General features: G+C 39.4%; 1 protein-coding gene across 1 annotated transcript in view; it reads left to right on the forward strand.

The window, feature by feature from the left end:
- Positions 1–11655: 11655 nt before the first annotated feature.
- PTPRD (protein tyrosine phosphatase receptor type D) overlaps positions 11656–21708 on the forward strand; it is a 339897-nt gene continuing 329844 nt past the window's right edge. The window contains exon 1 of the mRNA XM_025894895.2: positions 11656–11690. The gene's annotated coding sequence lies outside the window, so the exon portion shown is untranslated. The remainder of the gene's footprint in view (positions 11691–21708) is intronic.

Below are 21708 nucleotides of genomic sequence, written 5' to 3' on the forward strand. Positions count from 1 at the left end.
AGTTCTTGGTAACTGTCCATGTCTGTAGTCATGGACAAAATAACACAGTGTGAAAGAAAGTAAATGTCAGCTCTGGGAAGCCCTTTCTCCACATTAGTGGAAGCTTTTTGTCTGTCAGATCCCTTTGGAAGTAAATTTCTTCAGATGCTGCTTCTGCAGGTTGGGACAATATTAAATAATGAAAAGCACTGATCATTAATGTAGCCACTTTGAATTATCAGGTAAAAGAAGCATAAACAAATGTTTGTTTAAAGACAAACCAAATACAGGGTTGAAATAGAAATGTAAGCCATTGGAACCTGATAGATAACTTGTTTTTGTGAAACAGGTCTCATAAATACTTAGTAGGGCCCTACAAAAGCTTACTTTAACAAGTTTAACAAAGGATTAACAAGGGCATGTGCTGGATTCTGCACCTGAGGTGGGGCAACACTGGTTGTGTGCATAGACTGAGGAATGAGAGGCTGGAGAACAGCTCTGCGGAAAGGGACCTGGGGATTTTGCTCGATGGCAATCTGAATATAAGTCAGAGGTGCCCTGGCAGCCAGGAGGGCTGGGAGGAATCAGGCAAAGCATCTCCAGCTGGCCAAAAAATGTGATTATCCATCTCCACTCTGCACTGGTGCAGCCTCACCTTGAATCTTGTGTGCAGTTTTGGTCACTGCAATATAAGAAAGATATAAAACTCTTAGAGAGAGTCCAAAGGAGGGCAACAGAGATGGTGAAGAGCCTTGAGGGGAAGCCGTATGGGGAGCATCTGAGGTCACTTGGTCTGTTCAGCCTGGAGAAGAGGAGGCTGAAAGGAGACATTGCAGTCTACAACTTCTTTGTGAGGAGAAGTGGAGGGGCAGGTTCTGATCTCTTTTCGCTCTCGTGACGAGTGACAGGACTGGAGGAAACAGCATGAAGCTGAGTCAGGGGAGGTTTAGGTTAGATATTAGGAAAAGGAGGTTTTTCACAGAGGATGGTTGGGCACTGGAACAGTGTTCCCCAGGGAAGTGGTCACAGCACCAAGCCTGACAAAGTTCAAGAAGAAATTGGAAAATACTCTCGGGCATATGGTGTGACTCTTGGGAATGTTCCTGTGCAGGGCCAGGAGTTGGACTCAATGATCCTCGTGGGTTTCTTCCAACTCAGCATATTCTATAATTCTATGATTTATTTGGTGACTTACTGCATCATATGATCCCAGTGATTGAAAACAATCTTTGAAACTTCCCTTTATGCTCAGAATTCTTCCTTTTGCTTTATTCTTCTTTAAAATGAAATGATCATTTATAAATATATCTCAGTTGTTATGGCTCATTATATCCATGGGTTTCACATCGCCTAGGCCTACCCGAGTAGGAAGAGGAGGCATATCTCCTTCTGCTGAAGGCATGTCTGTCTTTTTCCTGCTTAGCAACAACAGAATAAAGAGGCCAAAATACTATGCTTTGATGAACAGCATCCTGGTAGCACTGAACAAAGGACCAACTGCAGCAGTGTTTAGATTCCCTGGTAACTGATGTGATTGATGAGCCAGTAGAATCTGTGATGTTTGAAAGCATTGGACTGGTAGAATACCTAAAAATATTTTTTCCTTCCATTTTTTTTTTTTTATTTCATGAATGTTCCAAACACACTCTGGATGTTCTTTCTGTCTGTTGTTTGAGGAATTATCAAGTGAACTAACAATCCTTGTTGAACAAAAATCATCTAAGTTGCAGTTTTATTTTTACTTTAACTAAAATACCCACTTTCTTTCACTGATTTCTTCTTAGTGAAATCATACAAAAATTAATTTTCATAAATATAGCACTTCCTTGTGTCCAGAAAACAAGTACAAGCCACTCCCTCTTTTTTAGAAAAAGCAAACTATTATGTACACAGAAAATGTCCTGACTGAAAGTACTTCACTACATCCCAACTTTGTCCTGTTCTTTTTTATAAACCTCTTTAGAAAAGAGGCTGTGTGTGTGTGTGTGTGTGTGTGTGTGTATGCATGCATGCACATCTGTAGAATGCAAGACAATTCATAGGATGGAATGAGATAATGGTTTATCTCTTGGTAGCAAACTTTATTGTTTCAGATCATACTGATAGCACTCAGTATATTGTTGAATGTGCTGAGAGAATAATTACAGGAAGACACCTCTATCATCACTATCATCATGGCACTTTACCACCTCAGGAGTCAGCATGGAAATAAAGATTACAGTATTCTTTCAAGCGACATTTTTTAAATAGTCCCTGCTCAAGTGAGCCCACAAAACCAGCTACTGCTCACTACAGAGTCTGCAGGGGCAAACTCTTATAAATACCCTGAGATCTGGCATTATTATTTACAGAGAATTATGGAAATTCTGGAATTTCTACCTCCTTAATTATTTGAAAAGAGGGGACAATCATGCCAGTGTCATTTGAATAATGATCCTTCTGATCCCAAGGTCATTGCTGTTCTTGAAAGGACAGCTAATGCCTTCTACTACTGCTCCTGAAGGCATCCAATATGACATATTTGTCACCTATTTCTTAGAACCAGATAAAACAGTGATTTAAACTTTTCTTTTCTTTGAAGTTCCATATCCTCAAAATCTTTAAGAAAACCAGCTTCCAAATTTCAGCTATAAATCACCTCCTTCTGAGATCAGTTTTACACCTTGCAGAACCAAACTGAATTGGACCTAGGAAGGGAGAAGAGCAAGGCATAGCCAACCAAGCATGTAGGTACTGAATGACGCATCAAGAAGAAATATTTGGTAGGATACCCTGTGTTCAGAACTGCTCCCTGCCTCAGTGTCTGCAGTTTCTGAAGGACATCCTGTGGAAGAGTGTAGGTACTGGATGCAAAAAACCTCAATGTTCTAACTGTTGTATAGTATTTTGCTATGTCTCAATGTGTTGAGCAAGAATGTGCTGACCTGTCTGGGATCTCAAAAAGTACAGCTTATGTTATATTATCTGCTTCCCCTTTTCCCCACTACATATATAAGCACAAGCGTACTTCTGGAATGAAAGGTGGAGGGATTTGGGAGTTAGAAAAATTCATGGCAGAGGTGTTTGAAGAAAGACAGAATAAGGTAAATCTGGAAAAGAGGAAAGGAATATAAGTGGAAATAAATGAAAAGGTAGCCCAGCATCTTGGAATGGAACAGAGAAGATGGAATTTGAGAAAGCATAGATTTAAGGTGAAAAAAGTATAGTCATTTGACAGAAAGAAAGGACACATTAGAAGATGCAAGAAGTAGATGATTCTTGAAAGACACTGTACGTGATTGCTTGTAAGAGAATGTAAAGCTTCACTGAGAGGGAAGAAACTTACTTGTTGCAAAACTGAACAAGTGCTCACAGAACCAAATCCAGAGGAGGGAAATAAAAAGGAGTTTGGAGAAGAAACAGTCTCTATTGCTTTGTCTTTTTTTTTTTTTTTTTAAATCATAACTGCAACCTGAATATGTAGAACCTACTTGAGATTAAAAACATGAATCATGTTGCTATCATTCCATAAACACTGGAGTTGAAATTTATCACCGCTGTCATGTCCTTTGTACCTTCTTAGTGAAGGAATCATATGAGAAAACACCCACAAATTCTTAGGTTGCAGGTTTGATTTCCACCAGTTCACATTTGTGCTAGTTTGGGTTTATTTAAAAAAGAAAAAATTACGGAGGTCACTGAACTATATTTGCATAAAAAAAAAGATATCTGCTGAAGTTCATAAGGAACGGGTTGTCATTTTTATACCAGAACTTTGAGGAGCTTTTTTCTGTTGTTGAAAAAAACCCCTGAGACTAATACGTGATTTCCCTCAAAGGGCTAGTTTAATGTGGAAAACTGTTTTTCAACATAGGAAAAAAAAGGACTTGGCACTTGTTAATAATCTGGATTCAATACAAGAGATTTAATCTTTCCATTCCTTTTTCATGAATAACTTCTTTGGCTAAAATATAGATTTTTCTCATTGTCCTAATTTCTGTTTTAATTGAATTGCTGAGAATGAAAATGATTAGAGAATGTTGTGTGGTGAGCAGATTTGTTTGGATAGTGTAGTTTTAACACCTCTTGTTCTGCCCAAAATACACAGTCTTCCATAAAAGGATGTGATAGTGCATAGTTTATATACTACACTCTATAACAGTAAATGTTCAGTGGGCTTGCATTCAGAGATTGGATGGAAGGAAACATAAGTTGAAACAATGAAAAGATAATAAAAACAGAGTGATTATAAGAAAATTATTTTTATTGTTTCAGTGAAATTCAGCAATTTGTTTACACAGTCAAGGTCACAGTGTAGAAATGTGTCCTTCTGATACCAGGATTCATGGAATTTGCAATATTTTCTATTTAAAATTGAAAATAAGATGAACACAGTGCTTATGAAAAGTGCTGGATTAGTAGCCTTCAGACTTTGGGATAGCACTAAACACTTCAGGATGCTTTACCTAGATTGACCTGCCATTAAACTTGCAACTTCCTCTGGAACAACTGCATTTAAAAATGAGTGAATAACATGGTTTTTCATAAAGTCCTTTGGTTAAACATAATTATCAAACATGACACCATTTTTTGGTAATGGGAACACTTGTCCACTAGTCACAGACACTCTTCTGTATTTTTAATTAGAAACACATTATCTGAAGTTAATGGGATTTATGTTGAGGAGAAAAATTACTTTAATTGCATCTGTATAAATTGATCAGATTCAACAGAAAAGGTGTAAACTTGGCCATTTTGAGATAGACTTAAAGGCAAGACATAGCGTGACAGGGTCCACTCTAGCAAAAAATATCCTTCTTTTGGTACTGCAGATATTTATCTATACTGTGGTTGAAATATTTATAGGCCCACAGCAATAATGACCTTCAAATATTAACTGGAGGGAACTGTAAGGAGAGAGATGTTGAAAACAATTTTATATTTTTATTTTCCCTTTTCACATTCTGTCTTGCAAGGTTTCCTAATGCAGCACCTCTGCTGGGACAATCCATTTCTTGCCTCCCAGTTCTTGTCTGTGCCTCTTGATTTACGTGTAGAAAGAAGGCAACATGAGAAGGATGGAGCAACACTCCCTCCCTCAGATGACTGAGTAGCTTCTTCCATAACACTCCTATATTCAAGAAGGAAAAGGTTCAAGGCTGGGAAATAAACTAAGACTTTTCATTTTCCTCCCTCTATATCCTGTTCAGCCCCCTGACAGCATAGCACTGCCATATAAGATGTTGTGATCTGAATCTCCCTGAAATTTTGCAGAAGGGAACAAACATTCATATTGATGAGACTTCATTTGGACCAGTTGTTGTTAGTTTGTGAGATCCTGTTTTCTAGAAAGCATTTTTGGATACTTTTATATAAAAGAAGATGTGTAAACTACCCAGCAGTGTCTCCTTAGGAACTATAAGTCAGTGTTCAAGTGAAATATTAACAAAATCTTTCAGTTCTGTGAATGAGTTACAGTATTAGTATCTTCATGAGTTTTTAAATACATGAATTCTGCTACTTATGAGTATTTACATGAAGTAGTGTATCAAGATTTTGATCAAGTAGTGTTATACAGACTGTGATCTCTGACCTCTGTGTGCAAAATGGTGCTTTAGTCTCCCTAATGCATTTAGAGCACCCATTAAATAATCACAAACACTAAGTAATGCACGGTGTCTAATTTTTGTTTTGCTGTTGTAAAAGATGTGAACTAGCAAGCTGTCATCCGGCTGTTGGTTTTCCTTTAGTGGATTCCATTTTCTTCTTCTGATATTAGAAAATATTTCCGAGATTCTAGTCTTAGCTGTCCACTGCTGTCCTTAAAATTTAGTGGTATCTTCTTCCCATGAAGGTTACATTTTGAATCCAGACTGAAAAAAAAAAGAACAAAAGACTCCATCTATCACAGGGTATTCAGATTGAAGACAAATCTTGCAACAGAACTCCTGCACCTGTGTGCATATATACATTATACATATATGCATGTATGATACTCAAGAATAATACCACCACACTGTGTTCTGTATTCTAAATACATCCTTTCTAAATAGCAAGCAGAGTTCTCACAACATCTGAGATACTCTAAATAGTACAGAAATAAAAGACAAAGCTGCCTCCTCTATCTACAAATCTTATTTACAGCTTTCCCTATATAAGCTACTGTTTATTTTCAGTTTGAGGCACACACCGTAGTGCACTTTGATAAAGCTGATCCTGCTTCATCATCTCCAAGTCCCTGCAGGTTTTCATGCGCTTTGTGATTACTTAGTAGTTCTTTTGGATTCTTGCACTTTCAGCTTAAAAACCCAAACCAAAACACCTCATCCCAGTCCAAAATCAAAGACCTAGTACAACAAGTTTTCCCCTGACAAGCAGAAACAACCAAGTCTAATGAGCTTGAGTTAATGTGCTACATCATCTGATCCAACCACCCTGCTAGTCTGGGTCTATGGTAGGGCATGTGGTGTGAATGGCTCAGTCACACAATGCATGGGCTGGGGTGAGTGTGTGGACCAGCCTGCTCATCTCCCTTGTCTTTCAAACATCCATTTCCATAGAAAAAAAATTAGAACAAGGTTTGAGACCTGTAGGATAGAAGACCTGAATCCTTTCAAACAGATTTAAAATGTGCTGGTACGTACAGAAGTTGTTTGAGTACCAGGCAGATCATGCAAGTGTATAAAGCCTCATTTCCTTAAGACAGCAGGGAAAAAATAGCAAATGTGGCAAAAATGATCATAAAAAACCACAATGAAAATCACTTTCCTTTCCATACCTTTGTGTCTAACTACCTAAATTTCATCAATTAGAAGATTTATATGAATCACAAATGTTTACAAGATGAAGACAAGTACTGAGAATGTCTGCTGAGGTACTAAATCAGGACTTAAAAGATGCACAGTCAAACTGAATTAGTTGAATAAGTTTTTGCATACAGATAACACGTTTACTTGTCTAGTAGTGTTTTATTATTTTTAATAATAGGTGCTCAAAGTGATTGTAGTTTATACATTAGAATTTTCAAATATCAGTACAGCAACTCAGGAACATTTTTTATAATCATTTTGTAAGCCAATGTCCAAAATATCTATTATTGCAGTTTTGTGACAAATCATCTGATAGATTTCAGCCAACAGCTTGTCATCTGCTAATCATAAGAAACTGTAAAATATGGCTATCATAATGTATGAGAAAAAAAGGGAGAGGAAACTATAGGGTAACCTTCCTGATCCACCTATCCTGCTCCCCCTTGCCTTCCTGATTTTGCTGTGTCCACCCAGTGTCCACTGGATCCAGTTGTTAATGGAATGTCCTACTGTGCTAAAGAGTTTAGTGGGATGTTAATTACCAGGAATGCAAGCAACAATACAAGGCAGAACAGAAGAGAGAAAAATAAGACTGACACTATGAATGAAGTACTATTTAATACAGGAAATTCATGAGACTGAGACATGAAGATGTATGGTTTATCCTTTACTTGAAGAGCTATGGTAGAAGTCACTCCAGAGTATGGTTCTAGACAGGTATTCAGACAAATTCAGGAAAGCTGACTCATTTCGCTTCCTCCCTTACTATGTCTTTTGAGTTTTAAACCTGCATTCACATCCTGCGCTTCCCATCAGACTTGCACTGCTGGTCCATAGCCTCCATGAGGACTCTGAAAGTGGCTGTGTGAGCAGGAAGAACAGGATTTAAACAGTTAATTTCGAATGATGACAGAAAGATGCATAATTTGATAAAACCTCAGAAAGAACACGATACTTATTTTCAAATAAAACAATCTTCTTCCTTTCACTCCTAGAAAAAAAAAAATAGAACATTCCTATACTCCAAACCTACTTTAAGTACTATCTTAGAGATTGTCCAGTGTTTTACAGGAAACATTTCAAAGTTAATAAAATGTGTAAACATATTTCCAATTCAATGTTGTACTAACTTTAGAGTAACATACTGTTGCAATCTTGGCAAAAAGAGAACATCAGTGTAGAATGCCGTGTTTGAATTTTTAACGTAGTTTGGGGAAAAAATCCACCTTAATGAGTAGTTTATAACAAATGACTAAGGTTTCTTGCTGTGTTATCTCCTCTTAACAGGGAAGGAATATTAACAAACCACATATATACATTTATGCATGTATATATGTACACTACTATCTCAAATACAAAATTTATGCTACTGATACCAAATGGTGATATGCAGTATAATGACTGTAAGTATATAGTGTTTTAATGCTACTTCATGAATTTAGGTTATTTTCTTATTTTTCTTTTTTTTTTCTTTAGCATCACTGCAAAACTTGGAAATCTTATAAATAATATTAATGAGATCTGGTTTTAATACTTTAACAGAAAGAAGTACATTTATGTCTAATGTGATGCATTTCTTCCTAATGTGTACTGTGAGACAAACTGAACAGACGGAATAGTTGCTTATAACTGTAAAATAAAGGAAAGTTAAATGTAGTCCCCAAAACACATCCATGTTGTGATACCACACGAAAATATAAAATACATGGGTTTATTGCTCAATTCTTCAATGTCATGTCAGGATCATAGCATGAAGAACACTAAAACAGCTAAGTATACTGATAAGAACTGATATATGGATGTTTTCTTAGTATACTGATATTAAAGATACTTTCTTTAGCATACTAATAAGCTACCTTATCATACCAAACAATTATTTTACAAAGTTACTTGTACTTTGAAACATACTATTTGGAAAGGAATAGTGATCTTTTAAGTGTAAGATTATTCAGGGGACCAGTTTTAATGGTGTCACTGGCAACATCAAAAGAAGACAGCAATTTATAGGAGTTGGGGAAAACAGAGTTTATCTTCACTTCTATCACCCTTCATGTTGGCAGCACTATATTCCAGAGGGCGATACGATTAATATGATCGAAAACACCCAAATCACTCTTCTCTGCAGAAAGTATCATTCATCTGCAATGAATTTTGCAGCTACCAACATGGTTGATTTCAGAATCAGGGACTACACAGTTTGATCAGATTGCAGCCTGCCAGCACAGAACTCAGGACTAGAAGCACCAGTCTGGTCAATGGTGCACCCGCAGCTTCATTCTGATGAAGCCAGGAAGCCAACTTTTCCAGCACCAATATTAATGGGCTCCCATCACCATAAGGATGGACTAGCATTTACTGTGTTTATCCTAACACTCTACCCCCATTTCAGAATCAACTAGGTTGGAACAGATCTTGGAGATCCTTGAATTCAACCTTTGACCACCTTGTCAACTAGTCCATGGCAGGAAGTGCTACGTCCAGTCTCTATTTTACACAGGATGAACTGTGTCACCGAGGACATATGTTCCAGGCTTCTGAAGACACCTAGAAGTTAACACTGAGGTTTTCCAAAGCACTTTTCACTTAAATCCTACGTCCTATGCGCTGTTCCTTCTCTGCTGAGGATTGGGCAGGACAGGGTAAGAAGAGGCCGGACAGACCCTTTTTTAGCCCAACGTTACACCACCCATTGTGCTAAGCAACACGTGCTGTCACTTGGCGTGGCACCTGACCGTTCTTCAGGAAGAAAATCTGAGACTTGCCATACTCAAGGATGACTGACAAGAAAATACCGCTCTGCAACACTCTGTCACATCCCTCGCGGGCCGGGAGGTCCGGTACAACCCCCGGCAGTTTAACCATCTGACTGCGCACCCGCACAAGAAGTCGAGCGTCTAAACTCCGGTGAATTTCTCTCGCCCAGGGAAGTTTTTTGGAGGTGAGCAGACAAAAGGGCTGCCACCGCCTCCGCACCCTCCGCCTCGACACCTGACCCCCGGCCCGGCCCGGCCGGCCCGGAGTGACGTCACGCGCCCGCCCCCAACCGCGCGCGGGTGTGCGTGCGCGCGGTGGCCGCCGACCGCCGCTCCCGGCCGGCCCGCGGCTCGGGATGGGCGGCCGCTCCTGGATCGCCTGCACATGCACTCGCCCCCCCGCATCCTCGCGCACGCATAGCCACGGGCATCGGCAGCGTGCTTTCCCCAACACTCGGGGCCGTACGGATCCTGTGGTCTACACAGCGTTTAGAGGATTATAAAAGAAAAATCACGAAAAAACCAACGAAAACCCCCAAACAACAACAAAAAAACCAAACCGCCAGAAAAAAAACCCAAAAGCACACCACCCCCCAACAAAGACCGCTGAAACAGCCATCCAACCCAAACCGCACAACAAACCCACGAAACGGGGAGCGCCGTCCCCATCGTCCCCACGGCGTCCCCCTTCTCTCCCCGAGGGGCGAGGAGGAGCGGAAGGAGGGTTGCTCGTGTTTCGACTCTCGGGGACCGTTTCTGGTGATTTTTCCCGTGCCTCTGCCCTCCCACTCCGCCCACCCCCTGCCCTCTTTCTTCGCTTTTGTTTGCACTGCACTTTTTGTGGGAAGGGGGGCGGGAGGCTTGAACACCTCGCTTTTATTTGTAGCAAAGGAATGTGCTAAAAAGAAAAAAAAGGAAAGGAAAGGAGGAAGGGGGAAAAAAGAGCGAAGAGGGAAGGAAGAAGGAGAGGGAGAGAGAGGGAGAAAGAGAGAGAGAGTGAGTGAGAGGGAGGAGGAGGAGGAGGAGGGGAAACGGAGCAGCAGCTCGGGAACAGAGAGCGCGCCCGGGAGCAGCAGCAGCAGCAGCCGTCGCCGCCGCAGGAAGGAGAAGAAGAGGAGAAGAGCAGAGCGGAGCAGAGCAGCGCGGAGGAGAGGCGGCGCTGGCAGGAGGAGGCAGGCGCGGACCTGGCTCTTTTGGATGCTGGATTTTCGGACTCTCGTTGATACTCTTTCGCTCCCCGGTGCCGGACTGTGAGAGACACGCACGAGCGCCAGGCAGCAGCGACGGGGCTCCGCTGGTGGTATAGCATCCCGCTCGCCGCTGCTGCTGCGGGGCTTCGGATTAAATTGGCCGCCCCGGAGCCGACGCGGGAGCAGGCAGCGGGAGGAGGTGGCGGCGGCGGGAAGCGGCGGCAGGCGGGCAGGCGGCGGGCGGCGCGGCTGCTGCTGGTACCGAGGAGAACAAGCCTCGACACAGCCAGATCAAACTGCCCCGCTCCTGCCATTTTTCCTCCGCAGCCGCTCCTCCTTTTGCCGCCTCTTTTCGGCGCGGTTTGTGGGTGTGAACACCAAAAGTGGTGTGTGTGTGCGTGTGTGTGCGCGCAGCCGCGCACACATTGTGCCTCACGGAAACAAACTCTCCCCGCGGGTTGCCCCCGGGGTTCCCCTCCCGGCCGCTGCCAGCCCGCTCCCCGCGCCTCCCCGCCGGTGTCAGCCTGGCAGCGAGGCCTGTTCGGGAAGCGAGGGGAGTTGCGGTGCGGGGACGGGGGATGGGGCAGGGAGAGGGCGATTGATGGATCGGAGTCGACGTTTCCTTCCACTGAGTGCCGCTGTACGCGGGCGGGGAGGGGGGAGTACGGTAATTACACACTGGCTGTTTGCTTTGGCGAGAGAATTATTAATATTAATTATTTTGTTTATTTTTATGGGTGGAGAGAAGGGGGAAAGGTAGCAAGGGTGAGAGGCCAGGCGCCTGCCGCTGGGAGATGGGGTGTGGGGGTGAGCGGCCGGCAGGGACCTCCGGCGCCGGTCCGAGCAGGGCTCCGTTCTTCTCCTCCTCCTCCACCTCTTCTTCCTCCTCCTCCTCCTCATTCTACTCCTCCTCCTCCTCCTCCTTCTCCTGCTGTCTCTCGGCGGAGCAGGGAGGCACGGAGATGCGAAGCTTTTCTCAGGTTAGGCTTTTAATTTTTTGTTTACTCTCGCGAAACCACTTGAAAGGAAGCACATCGGGCTGAAAACTCAGTTTTCTGAGCGCTTACAGAGGGGTTCTTGAATTTGTTCAGCAAACTTAGCAGCTCCCTCTGCGCCGTCTGCCCGTGCAAGCAGGCACTCCTCACTGCTGCAACTGGGCTCTCCCAGACTTGCAAATAAAACAGTTGTTTTCTTCCACCGAATCCCCTATTTTGCCTGTTTACTGTCCCCTCGGTTCCCCAACAGAACCGTATTCTTCCCTTTTTAAGACATTACTACTCAGCCTTGCATGTATGGCTTTTGAATGTCTCCTCCTCCGTGTTACTTCTTCAGAACTGCTGTCATGTGTATTTTATTCTTTTGCCTGGCCTTTGTACATTTACTGCCTCGTGGAAGAATGGCAGCTTCTTTACCCTGATTTCGATGTCCGTATTCCTAGTTTTGACGTATATAGATAGGTCAGTTTATTTACACAGAATAGTTAGGTTTTTATGTGTTCCTTCACTTGCCGCCTGAGACAGCGTTACATTGGGGATGAGTCCATAGATGCTGATTTGTTTTGGAGTTTCCCATTTGCAGATATAAGTATTTTTGGTGACGCTTGTATTCTCTTAAACTTAGGATTAATGTGGGAAGCTATGATTGTCTTCTCAGTCTTTCAGAGATCACTTCAACATACCTTTTGTTCGGGCACAAGCAACTTCTGTATATTGGGACATTTATTGTGAATTTTGATCCGGAGATGGAAAAATGTATATATTATATTTTTCATTCCTCTGGTATCTGCTAGTGGCTTATAATGATATAATGGTCAGTACTTTCTTTTCTTGTAAAAGTGTATGGTAAATGACATCATTTTCTCCTGGTCTGGAAGCAACAAAGCTCCTCCAATTCTTGTTATGAATGGAGCAACTCTGAAGAGAAAAAAAAAAAAGAGATTCTCCCCTGTCCGAAATACAATCATATGTACTCGTATCTTACTCTAGATGGCAATTTTTTGATAGCTTCCTTACATTCTCTCTCATGAGATGTGCTATTACTGCTTTTTTAATGTGCGAAATTGACAAACTGGTCAGTTTAATAAATTCAGCTGTCAAATTTCACTCAATCAAAATTGCTAGAAGCAGTAAATATACTGGCTTGGGATTTTCAAGGTACGAAGAAAGGAAGGATTTAATGAGAGACTTTTTACACGAGTAGCTTTCCAGTTTTAGTTTTGTCACTTCTGATAATATGGTGGAGTATATTTAGATTTCTTTCAATGTAGAAATGATGTATAGCTTTTCTGTATCCACTTAAAGCACGAAAGCTTTCTCTAAGTAGTAGTCCTCTACTCTAAGAAGACACTAAGAAATTCATTATGGTTTGTGTGTGGAAAGCTGTCAGGAATGGTGCATGGTAAGGAAAATGGTATCTTGGTATTTCTAGATTTCACGAATGGGTCTTAGGACCTGCTTTTAGACCCATCAGTCATCATACTCTTAAAATGAGCATTAAAAAATAATGTGAATTTAGTGTTCTTCTGTGATGGTTATGTAACTCAAACACCAGTACTGCCAGCGAACTCAATGGGTGATAGCAAATCAGAGCTTAATCTTAGGAGAGGGTTTGCAAGAATGGCATGGGGGTGCATGAAAGAACTAAATACCAGTTTAAGTCTAGTCAGTGAATGACCTTTCATTTTTAACATTGTCTTTCATTCCTGCCTTTGAGTAATTCAGGGACTAAAACTACACAAGCTGAAGAGTAGGAATTCCCCTTCATCTGCTGCTGTGTATGCTAAACCACTAGGGGCCTGTATAAACTGCTCTCATACAGCGGATACCAGTGCATGGCATATGCTCACTTTCACCAGACATTTTTTACACAGGTGCCTAATGTCAAAAGCAAAGTTGCTAGTTATTTGTTCCTTACTAGTAAATGAGACTGCAGTTTCTCAGGAGATGCGTACAAACTGTATATTATTTAGTTTTTATTTTTACCCTACTTCATTCATTTACTCTAGTCCTGTATGGTGTCCAGCATAGTTCTTTCCTCCCTGCTTTCCTGATTGCTATGGGAATTGGGGGTGAACATCGACTCAGGAGGTGCAAATTTTGGGCAAAGTTAGATTTGAGTGTCTTCCTGCATTTTCATATTTTCTGTAAGCTGAGAAAATCGGTTTGTTGCCTGTGTGTTTTTTCTGTTAGGTTAGTAATGATACAGTTCCGTGCAAGTGTAGGGTTAAAAGATAAACTAAACAGGATTACTTCAAGGCAGCAACAGACATAGATTGATGGTGTATTTAAAATAGCTTTGTAAGTGTTATGTAAGTTTGAGAGTTGTGTCGGCTCCAAGGCTTTGGCTGGAGTGTAGTCAGCATTTATGGGATGTGTACTATACATTTTTGAGTGTCAGTTTCAAAATTTAAAATCCACCAGACATAGCATTCTTGATAGACATTAAGCAATAAGGTCAAGTATACTTACACTGTTTCATTGTTGGTTTTCAGTTTTTCAAACTGACAAGGCAGACAATTTGTAAAAGAGCACAGCTGAAATATTTGCATATTGGATTTCCTTCGAAATGAACTTCCGTTACTAAGCTCTTTGAGAATTCTCATTTGAAAGGATTTTCAAGCTGAATCACAGTAAGGTCATGGAATCAAAATGCAGTTTCCCTGTGGTATGTTAATTTTTTAATAAGCTGTCTTTAAAACATCAGAGTTTTATATATCATTCGGTATTGAGCCAGCAAGAGGTTTTTTTGTCTTATTGCCAACAACAGTTGTGCAAATATTGACTGAGATTAATTTTCTGAAATGTGCGTGCGCGCCTTAGGTAAAGTTTTAATGAAATGCAATGAAATCTCATTTAAAGGTGTTCTCAAATGATAAATGTCTGTTCAAAACTGCAAGTTTTACTGACTGTCAGTAAACCAAGGCGGTGGCTCCGACATACAGAGGACAGGCACTTCATTTGTGCTTTGGATATCAAGAGGAGTAATATAGAACAGGTCTACTAGTCATTGTATTTCATTTTTGTATAAGACTGGTGATTTTTAAGCTTTTGTCCTCTTAATAAGTTGAGAAAAAGGTATAAGTTCTGTATCAGTCATATAATGCCATCTATTGTAACAGGAGCTTGCTTTTATTGTAATTCTGTTTAAAAACAGTTGGCATAACACAGTCAACATACAATATTTTTATGAAAACTCTCAATTTCACATACTCTGTGAGTTGTTTGTTTGCTTAATCCTTGTTTTCTTTGGAAAGGGCCTTAAATGAAGCCAATTAATGAATGTACGCTGTCAACTTGGCAGCCTAGAGCAAGAATCTGTGCTTAAAAATACTTGGTTTTATACTATCAGGGATTTACCAAGTAGGAGAAGAGCGGAAGCTTACTTCTCTTGGTGATCTGCTGCGGTGAAAGCTGCAGTACAATTGGAGAAATCTGATGATGTAGAAAAAGGTAGCATGAGAGTGCTTTGCCTGTAAATTCCTTTCCAACAAGCTTCACTTCACTGTTGTTCAAGCTGCTGTGCATTGATAGAACCATGTTTACTACTGCACAATTTTAACATATATTTCAGATGGCTTTTGTTTGGTTATTGATAATATTTATAGATATATTGCATGTTTGTGTCTTCCTATAGGAAGCGGATAGCTAGGATGCAGGGAAAATAGATACAAAATAATAAAAATGGTTTGTTTGCAAAAAGTAGGTTAAATTGAATAAATTACTGAGTAAATTCTGAAAGCATTGCTTTTTAAAAGCTTAATTATTATTAATGTTCTTTCAATTAATTTATAAAAATGACAAATCAAATTGAATACTATCAGCTTATTTTTAAGTACACCAGCAGGTATACATATCCTGTAATTCCCTAAAATATTCCCTAGGATTTATCTCTTCCAGTGTCTTCTGCTTACATGCTGTGACAGCCTTCTCCATAACCTGAGTAGCACAGAAACAGAAAGGAAAACAGAAAATAACAAGAGAAGGTGATTGATCTTTCAGTAGAGTTTCAAAAGAGAGATTTTTTCAAAAATCAACTTCCCTATTTATACTTGATATCTGATGGGGATTCTGTGTGTTCTTTCAAATACGAAGAATGTGCAGAAAACGTCCTTCTCAGTCAACTGAGGATGATGGAATTTTAGACACTTTGATTTATTATACCAGAGGACATGCACTAATAGTATACTATCATGTCCTGTGCCTCTTCATAGTTAAGCACAGTGGAGTTATTTGGGTTTTTCAGTAATCTTCCAGTTACTGGAGTCACTCCACTGGTATACAAATAATTTGTTTTTTGCAGACGATCAAAATGGATGTCCTGGTTAATGCCAGCCGACCTGTTCACATATTGTTGTAGTCAGATAATGCATGCTTTTTCCTAAGCGGTATATCAAACATGGTGTATTGAGTAATACAAGCAAGTGCATTGCTTTTTCTTTTACAGTTTTTAGTGTTCTGGACATTATGTATTTGTAAGTCAGAGTTCAGTAAGTAGTGTGTAAAATCTGGCTTTTTAGATGGCAGAATTGGATGATTTTTATGAAGAATCTTACGAAGTCAGCACCAACCTGGCTGAAACAAAGGTGACTCAGGTCCGAAATTTGCAACTAAATGTACATTTTTGTTACAAATTTGCCCAATTCTGTTTTGATTTCAGTGTCTCACCTTGGCTTATTCGTTGCTTTTACCCAAAGTGTGGGTTTTTTGTTACTTGCTTTGACTTAGCAAGAGAAAATTCATATACATGTGAGTAGCAATGTCATAGTCTTTCTGATCTGCAGAAAATAATTGTTTGCTAAGTTTGAACTCAGTGATTCCTCTTGCTTCACTATGATGATTGAATTAAAAAAAATTCTTAACCACTTTTTGAACTCTCCTTCCTTCCCTTCCCCTTGCCTCTCCTCCCCTCCCCTCTCTGAACGTTATCTGCCTATGTGCAGGTAAAATTCATTCATTTGGTGTGAAGAATAAGCAATGAGAGATTTCTAAAACATTGATCAGAAAGTAGGGCAGGAAGTTTTATTTATTTATTTCTGTTTGTTTAGGATGATAGTGTATCTTAGAAAGCTGCTTAACTGCTGCCCAGTGCAGCTGTCCTTCCCTGAAAGATTAGGTTTCAGGAGCAATGATGGATGTTGAATGCCTGTAGCCAGTTGTGGGGTTTGCTTTGAGGTCAGTGCTGCTGATGGAGGATAGGAATTTACAGCCTTATATCCCTTTGCCAAAGTAACCAGTAGCATTTCTCAAGAAAAAATAAGCCCACATCAACTAGATATGTTCAATGCTGAGCTTGTATTGCTGCCTTGTTCAGAAAGCTATTCATACTAGTGAGAAAGAATAAGTAGATTTGTGAATAATAAGGATAAATTTAGTCATGAGTGTGCCCTTTCGTTTCACAGGAACACACAGAAATAGCTAGAAAAGTAAATAGGATGATGTGACTTCATTTAGAACTTCTTACATATTATTTTAACCTATGTCAACAAATTTGGAATTGACACTGTTCGCTTTTTGTTTCAGTTGTTTCAGATGTGCTTAAAATTTCTAACAGCTTTCTGAGCATGAATACACTCTCGTTTTTTACCTAAAAATAGGATTTTTTTTTTTTGTGGAAAAAATATATGTTAATAGTTTTCATCAAGCTTAACCAAGGCAGAATTGATATTCATCAGTGATGAAATGGTAGATATTCATCAGGTAGAAAGACTAAATGACATTTAGTGTGACCTTGTTTAGTTCAGGTATGACAATATGTATTGCCCATACAGATGGATAGCTTGGATGGCTTTAACCTGTGTTTTCAGAAGTATTTGTTAAGATCAGATTTTCGGATTTTATTTTTGAACTATCTACCCTCCCTAAGCTGTTGAAGTTTGTTCTGATATGCAGTGATGTGATTAATTTTTAAACAGTGAATTTTGTTTGAGAAAGGTGCACAGGAAACCAGACTGCTTTACTGTTAAGCTTGCAAACTTTTTTTGAGTTGTTTATATTAATTTGTACCTTAATGGTATAGGTGGATTTTTCTGTCAAGCCTTAGAAGAGCTGTCCTAATAGGCTCAAAGCCCCCAGTGATGGGTGAGAAAGATTTTATTTGACAGCAGCATTATTTGGATCAGATCCATAGTTCTTTTCTGTATGTGCTTAAGTGATAGCACTTTTACCCTGGGTAATCCTAGCAGTGGTTAAATTCAAATTCAGAGAAGAAAGCTTAATAAAACATGTGATGAGTTGATTTATAGTATCTCATAAATTAGAGAGTAAGCAGCATCTTGGTGAAGAGAAATACTTATCCAGCAAGAATCACTTTAGAACAGTTTCGCATCAAGGAAATGGCATTTTGCCAAATGCCTATGTATTCTACTTACTGGCAGCGTGCCATCAACTTTATTTGGAAAACTGTCTTTGCTTAAGTAATAAATATTCACTATTTAACAATTCATTTTACTATAAATAAAAGATGGATTCTATTATTAGGGTTTTTTTTCATTTTTAACCTATTTCACAAAGAATGGAGTTTTTGCTCATTACCATTAAGTGCATCAATGACCTGCTCTTGATTAACAGAATTTTCCAAACAGTGAAACTGTTTTCCTTATCTTTTTTTTTTGATGATTTGGGTATTTTGGGATATTATTTTTGCTTGACATGAAAAGCCTTGAATTATTCTATAGTACATGGCACATGAATGAAAAAGCGTAATATTAAAGAAGTATTTACCTTAGTTGATACTAATGAGACTCTAATGCATTTTTTTTAATTGAAGAGAAATGGATAATCAATGTACATTTTTGTTGTCACTAAGTTAAATATGTAGAATTTACACCTGTTTCCCATTTAACATTTTCAAAAGTTGTCTTAAATGATCACATGAATTATCAACATATTGACCAGTTGAATATTTTAAATCTATCAAGGCAGTAGATAATGAAGAGAGCATTGTACTTTCTAATGCTAGCAGGTGGCAGTGAATGCTTGCAGGAGCAATCATACCCCTGTAACAATCTAGCATTCCTTGGGTTTAATTTTACATGATTATAGTGACTCTGGAAAAAAACCCAGAGTGGTAGGATTTTAGCAATAGTATTTCAGTTAGCTTAGTTATAGACAGTTTGGGGCTGAATGGAGTAAATACTACATATACGTAAAAAGGAATTGTGTATTCTTCATGTGTTCAGTGGTAGCTGATGGAACAGATACATGTCCTTCTGAGCAATTTATTTGTAGGATTGCTTTATTAATCTAGTGCACAAGAGTAATCTTATTCCAAAGGTATTAGAAAGCATGAAGATAACTACTGGACTTTACTTAGAGACGTGGATTTCTATGTCTTCAAGCAATTTGAATTTATAATCTCAGTCAGTCTTCGTACTTTTTATTGGGGAGTACATAAACTATGGAAGGTGCAATGGCCTTAAAACTTTTTTCATCTTTGGTGATCTCTGTCTGGAGTAGTCCAGGTTAGAGAGACAGAGATTAATAAAAAAAATCAAAATTGATTGTTTGTCATGTGTAGAAGAAAAGCGTGATAAGATTTTTTATCATGATGATAATTAAGTAGAAATGTTAATATAGTGAGCAGTCCTTAACAGATGTAAACTCTTAGTAGACAGACAAGTGGCTTTTTCAGCCTTTTTTGTTATCATTCTTGTAAGGAGGTGAAGAATTTGCTATTTAATGGGAAATTTTTGTTTTCCTGGGTTAGCTTCATATTGCAGATGCCAGTGAGAATATTAGGCAGAGATTTTTTTCTGCAGCTTTTACATATTGCTCAGATAATGGTGTCAAAATGTATTTCATATTTAATGAGATGGAATTCTTGAGAACACTGAAGAACTTGGGGATGGGAGGAAACCTGAATTCAAGCACTTGAAAGAGTAAAGAGTGAGATTTTACAACCTCAGAATTTTCCTACTAACAAAAAACTGCCATAGTATCAATGCTGATTTCACTACTGTGACTGGGGATGTCCTTTCCCCACCTCTTTCTCCACGTTGTTCTCCGTCCTGCTTTTGCACGCCTGGACATCTGTCCTCAGTTTTATAAACAGCAGTTTGTAAATCAAGGAGAAATGTGTCTTTCTGAAGAAATGCTGATGTCTGCTTCATACCAGCTCTTCCATACTCTACTTCACTCTCTCTGGAATGAGTCTTTATGTGTCCTTTAAATGTAACTCTCCATAGCAGTTTTTGCTTCTCATTGTTAGAACATATCTGATGTTGTGAACTCTCATAAACTGTGAGAGGCTCCCTAAACAGTCCTTGTTTTCAGAATGTCACTTAAATTATGAATGTTGGGTACTCTGTTATGTTGCAGAAATCTCCTCTGAAACCTACTGCCATTAGGATCTCAAAGGCTTAACTGATACTTTTTTACTCCTGCTAAGTGTTATTATGGACATGCCCTTTTTGCAATGATCTCTGATTTCTTTGACTATGTATCAATATCTAGAGAGCAGTCTTTCTGTGCAGGCATTGGTGTACTCATGACACCACGTGTATACTTGTGCACATGCTGCCTTTGTTGAGGTATTTGAATAACTCTAGGTTACCTGCTTTTTTAAAAGTTTTGTGCTTTCTTTTATGTCTTGGATAGGAACTTTTTTTCTTTGTAAATTCTTTGTTTTTTCAACCATTTCCCATTTTTCACAGTGGGAGGTTTTCCACACGAAAAGGAGGAACACAGTAAGAGAAAGAGACCTGTTTGACAGTTTCTCTCGGCTCCTTGTGTCTAGAGAACTGCATGAGTATAACAACAAAGAAATGTATCTCTGGTGCTATTTTGGTGTTTTTGTCTCTAGGAGCAGTGGTAGCAGATTTAGATTTAACTGTGAATGCTGGCCCTCTTCTCCCCAGGTAGAACCTTCCATTTAAGTCTTTGTGTTATTCAGCTGAATTCAGTTTTTTAAATCCTGTCTCTGTCACAGTGAGTCAGTTTTTGTTGAGAGACAGTCCTGATCATTTATTCTCACCAAATAAATTGGTGAAAGTGTTGCAGGTTCATACTTCTGAGTTCAGAAATTTCAGCAGTGTAGGTTCCAGAGTTTTCAAGCTCACTTCAATGCTGGGTCCTCCAAGTACAATCAGGGACAGGTATTTTTTAGAGCACAAAACTGCTGTGTTAATGGTTTGAAGCATTAAATTTTGTCAATAGACACCGTATGTCAGACATTGTCATGCTCACTGTATTTTTCTTAGTATGCTGTATTTCTTCATCATGTTTAATGTATTTGAGAATTTTAAGGCAGGTTCTCACTGTGCTTTTCTCACTAATGCAGTTATTATTCCACCTACTGAGTTTCTGAGGTGTTATTAGCGGGTAACAATTGCTGCTTTTCTTGACTTACGCATATACTTACCTGTATACAATAATTAAGCAGGATTTCCTCCTGCTCTTGCATTTGTAAGTTTTTTTCCTGTTAGAGTGGGGCAGATGACTGCTCCAGTTAGAGGTACAGTTGTGTTACTAGATTTTTGGTATTGCATGGAGTTGCTTGTGTTTCATAATTTAGTAGCTGCTGAGGGGTGTATGGTTCCACTATTGGGAATGAAGCTGTAGCAGCTGGGAGTTTATGTTTTGCTGAGAGTGCAGGTAACCACACACCCTTGTCATAGATGTTTAATTGTGATTTTGGCTGCCCTTTGTAGTGGTTTGAAGCTAGTACTGAACTTTCGTGGCTTGTCTGAATCTATACAGATTCTGAAGCTTCTTTCAAAATTAGGGTTTTGGCTATTTGGATGTGGCTTTTGGTAATTTCAGTCCTATTCTTATAAAGACCAGTTTTCAGAAATTCCTCTCACTGAGTCCTTGTGTATCAGGATGCGTTGCAGAGCTCGTCAGTTTTTTGCCTGCTTTCTGTTTGCAAATAGCTCAGATATTTGGCGGACAAACATTATGATTTATAAGTTCTTTGTTTCCTGATGAACCATTTTCTTTTACCTTCAAACTTACTGAGAGGAAAAACATATTCAGCTTTCCCATCTGCAATCTTCCTTTATGT

Source organism: Manacus vitellinus, unplaced genomic scaffold (genome assembly GCF_001715985.3).
Source record: "Manacus vitellinus isolate BGI_N305 unplaced genomic scaffold, ASM171598v3 scaffold_18_pilon, whole genome shotgun sequence".
In the NCBI taxonomy this organism is placed as follows: Eukaryota; Metazoa; Chordata; class Aves; order Passeriformes; family Pipridae; genus Manacus; species Manacus vitellinus.